This window comes from Hesperophylax consimilis, chromosome 14, assembly GCF_061612785.1.
Source record: "Hesperophylax consimilis isolate HC1 chromosome 14, BYU_Hcon_1.0, whole genome shotgun sequence".
Taxonomy (NCBI): Eukaryota; Metazoa; Arthropoda; class Insecta; order Trichoptera; family Limnephilidae; genus Hesperophylax; species Hesperophylax consimilis.
In genome coordinates, this window is record NC_142849.1 from 18,564,777 (window position 1) to 18,569,899 (window position 5,123).

The following is a 5,123-nucleotide window of genomic DNA, read 5'->3' on the forward strand; positions in this document are numbered from 1 at the left end:
ATTTAAATATTGTTACAATCCAAAAACATATGTATTTATTGTAAAAATTTGAGGTTGTTAGTTCTAGGATAAACATCAATTTTTTCAACTTTCTACATAAAGAATATGCATGTATTATATATATATATAAACCTTCCGGAAAAAATTTTCTAAATGAAAGTGAAAATTTTATCAAAATCCGTTGCATAATTTAGAAGAACTAAGCGCACAAACAGACTGACGCGGAGAGCGACTTTATATTTTGCTATTTAGAGATCTATCCCTCTAACCGTTAGAACATTTTTAGTTATCAAAACCGCGAGTTGTTTCTGAAAACTAACTAAACACATGCCACGGAGCATTTAACATGGCGTTGTATAATGTATATTAAACGGTTATTTTGCTTCGCGGTATTGTTCGTGGAACCTAGTAATTTTCCTCCTGCTGTATTCTCGCCTCTGTAATCAGATAGAAAAGCACTAAAAGGTGCCATAAATAATAACGTGTCTCGGTTACAGACCTTTAACTGAAATTTGCGGTTGGTATTGTGACTAATTGCCTCGTGGGTTTAGTTTTAAATGTAATAAAGCGGAGTTTCAAAATAAAGTGGAATCATTTATTATTTGAATTAAGTGTTTCATCCTGTAAAATAAATATATTATAATGAGTAACTGTAGTTTTTGCCCAACAATAAATACAATAAATAAAGTGGAGTTAAGTAAAGTAAGATGAAGAAGAAGATGGAGACTGCAGCAAGAATCCTAGATGGTGAAGAAACTGGACCAGCTGCTGCAGCGAGAGAGACTACCGTGTCCATCAACAGTGCAGCACGAGGTTCGTCATCCGTTCAGGTATGTGTCAGCTGCTAATAAAGCGCTGACACAATATCCTCACATAGATAACAGACCTTGGCAGCACCGCTGTGACGTTCGACGAAGATAGAAGATGGAGACTCTGCAGCAAACATCCTAAGTGGTGAAGAAACTGGACCAGCTGCTGCAGCGAGAGAGACTACCGTGCCCATCAACAGTGCAGCGCGAGGTTCGTCATCCGTTCAGGTATGTGTCTGCTTCTAATAAAGCGCTGACACAATATCCTCACATAGATAACAGACCTTGGCAGCACCGCTGTGACGTTCGACGAAGATAGAAGATGGAGACTCTGCAGCAAACATCCTAAGTGGTGAAGAAACTGGACCAGCTGCTGCAGCGAGAGAGACTACCGTGCCCATCAACAGTGCAGCGCGAGGTTCGTCATCCGTTCAGGTATGTGTCTGCTGCTAATAAAGCGCTGACACAATATCCTCACATAGATAACAGACCTTGGAAGCACCGCTGTGACGTTCGACGAAGATAGAAGATGGAGACTCTGCAGCAAACATCCTAAGTGGTGAAGAAACTGGACCAGCTGCTGCAGCGAGAGAGACTACCGTGCCCATCAACAGTGCAGCGCGAGGTTCGTCATCCGTTCAGGTATGTGTCTGCTGCTAATAAAGCGCTGACACAATATCCTCACATAGATAACAGACCTTGGAAGCACCGCTGTGACGTTCGACGAAGATAGAAGATGGAGACTCTGCAGCAAACATCCTAAGTGGTGAAGAAACTGGACCAGCTGCTGCAGCGAGAGAGACTACCGTGCCCATCAACAGTGCAGCGCGAGGTTCGTCATCCGTTCAGGTATGTGTCTGCTTCTAATAAAGCGCTGACACAATATCCTCACATAGATAACAGACCTTGGCAGCACCGCTGTGACGTTCGACGAAGATAGAAGATGGAGACTCTGCAGCAAACATCCTAAGTGGTGAAGAAACTGGACCAGCTGCTGCAGCGAGAGAGACTACCGTGCCCATCAACAGTGCAGCGCGAGGTTCGTCATCCGTTCAGGTATGTGTCTGCTGCTAATAAAGCGCTGACACAATATCCTCACATAGATAACAGACCTTGGAAGCACCGCTGTGACGTTCGACGAAGATAGAAGATGGAGACTCTGCAGCAAACATCCTAAGTGGTGAAGAAACTGGACCAGCTGCTGCAGCGAGAGAGACTACCGTGCCCATCAACAGTGCAGCGCGAGGTTCGTCATCCGTTCAGGTATGTGTCTGCTGCTAATAAAGCGCTGACACAATATCCTCACATAGATAACATACCTTGGAAGCACCGCTGTGACGTTCGACGAAGATAGAAGATGGAGACTCTGCAGCAAACATCCTAAGTGGTGAAGAAACTGGACCAGCTGCTGCAGCGAGAGAGACTACCGTGCCCATCAACAGTGCAGCGCGAGGTTCGTCATCCGTTCAGGTATGTGTCTGCTGCTAATAAAGCGCTGACACAATATCCTCACATAGATAACAGACCTTGGAAGCACCGCTGTGACGTTCGACGAAGATAGAAGATGGAGACTCTGCAGCAAACATCCTAAGTGGTGAAGAAACTGGACCAGCTGCTGCAGCGAGAGAGACTACCGTGCCCATCAACAGTGCAGCGCGAGGTTCGTCATCCGTTCAGGTATGTGTCTGCTGCTAATAAAGCGCTGACACAATATCCTCACATAGATAACAGACCTTGGAAGCACCGCTGTGACGTTCGACGAAGATAGAAGATGGAGACTCTGCAGCAAACATCCTAAGTGGTGAAGAAACTGGACCAGCTGCTGCAGCGAGAGAGACTACCGTGCCCATCAACAGTGCAGCGCGAGGTTCGTCATCCGTTAAGGTATGTATCTGCTGCTAATAAAGCGCTGACACAATATCCGTAGTAATAAAGCGCTGACACAATATCCTCACATAGATAACAGACCTTGGCAGCACCGCTGTGACGTTCGACGAAGATAGAAAATGGAGACTCTGCAGCAAAAATCCTAAGTGGTGAAGAAACTGGACCAGCTGCTGCAGCGAGAGAGACTACCACGTCCAACAACAGTGCCAGCACGAGGTTCGTCATCCGTTCAGGTATGTGTCTGCTGCTAATATTAAAAGAGTGATCTTTATCAATAGATCATCATTATCACACCTAATAGGTGTGTTTTATTTATTTATTATTGTATTAATTTATATATTTTTTATTATACTCATTTAAATATTTATGCGCACTTTGAAGGCTTTTTATGTACATATTTATTTATTTATTTACGCCCTAGTGGAGTTTTACATGAAGTTAATAAATCAATGTAATTAATAGAGTTGTGTTAACTCCGTATTTGTTTGTAAAGCAAATGCATGGTATTGATTTATAAAATAAATAAAGTTACATCCCGTTTAAGTTTAGTAGATTTGAAATGATATAGACAACTCACTTCTTTTAAATAAGAAATTAGATTAACTAATTTAATTAAATAGTGTAAATTATATCAAATAAAAAATTATTTAAAAAATTAATTTTGGAATATATATAAATAAAAATAAAGAAACAGCAAAATATATGTATTCAAAGAGGTAATCTTGTACAATTCGGAAAAGTTATTATGAAGATTTTGTTCATCCCTAATACGGAATCTTTAAACATGTCTACGACATTACTAAATCTTAATCAATATATTATCAAAATGATGCAGTTGAGTTATAGGTATAAGAACCTGATGATTTGTTTTAAAATTGTCACAGAAATGTACATATAATTTAAATTTCGTGAAAATTTAAGGGCTGCCAATACAATAATTAAAAATTGTACTTAATACAACAAGATCAGAAATAATACGCTTATCTGCCAGCGTAATCAATTTGAGTTGTTTCATCAGAAGCATATGTCTTAAAATAGATTGTTCAGCTTAAAGTAAATAAATATAAGAAATTAGTGCTCTACTTTTTCTATGTTTTTAGAATGTATTTTATTGAATAGAGAACAAATAGGCGCATTTACTCTGACTTCTTACTAACGAAGTGTAGAGAGTTTTCAAGAATTCTAGTGACTTGAAGCCACTTACAGTTCTGCATATGAAACTATGCAATGCACTGCTTTAGGTAAGTTGTTCAGGAGTATAATAATAAGTTTATAAGTACTTAACATATTAAAATGAGTAAAACTATATAAACAGGTACAATACAAGTAGTAATACATAGTTCTATTATAGAGTGGTAGTTACTGTCAACATCACCCTATTGAAAAACCTCCATACAGTATCGAAATGGTGTTTGAAATGGAATAAACCGTTTTTAGTAGCCAGATGTAAATAGCCAGGTAGGCATTTCACATCTAAGCCAGGTAGGCACTTCACATCTAGGCCAGGTAAGCACTTCACATCTAGGCCAGGCAGGCACTTCACATCTAGGCCAGGTAGTCATTTCATCTCCTTCCCCTCACTACTTTATTAAGGTTTTATTTGTATTATGTTGTGTTTGCATGTATTTTATTATCATAAAAGTTTATATTAATTTATTAGGCTTATATAATTTTCTCAATCTAGTAATTTTTCGAGAAACTTCAATCATAATAAATTGAGTGATATTTTTTATTTAAATTTTTACCTACTTAAGCAAAAAAAAAAAAACAGTACTATTATAAAATCAAATTAATTACAAAAAATACAAAATATCGATAAATAACAAAAGTGTTAAATGTTCCAGATTCGCCGGGAGCAATTTCCCGCGGGATTAACAAAGTTTTATTATTTTCAAAATTAAATACTACAATCCCTCGAATCGAAGCCTTTTTCCGCAGTAACGAATGTAAAATAAAATCTGGTCCGCGACTTAAAGCAGGCCCCGGGGGAAATCTAATTGAAGATTGACTGGCGGGCCCTGTAAATGGTCTCCAAAGGAAAATACGAAACCATTCAAAAATGGCTAAGTCCCTTATCCAATGAAGATATATTTAATCGACTTTTGGGAATTTATGGGGGCTTTATTGTGTTCTGTATATCGACCTGTTTGCTGCGAGCCTGGACTTTCGTAAATTCCTGGGGATTTATCTCTAATTGGCTTCAAATTTAAACATTACCTTAGATTGTATCAAAATACATCGGATATAATTTGAGATTTTCACGACCAAAAGTACTATCATGATTTAATTTTGGGATATTATACCGTGTTGCGCTACCTCCTTCTTTAGCCAATACTACGATGTTCATCATCTGGGCAGATGTGTAATTTTAATTTTATCTGTAATTACCCCAAAAATAAATCACTATAATATCTACCTGCTCGTTTT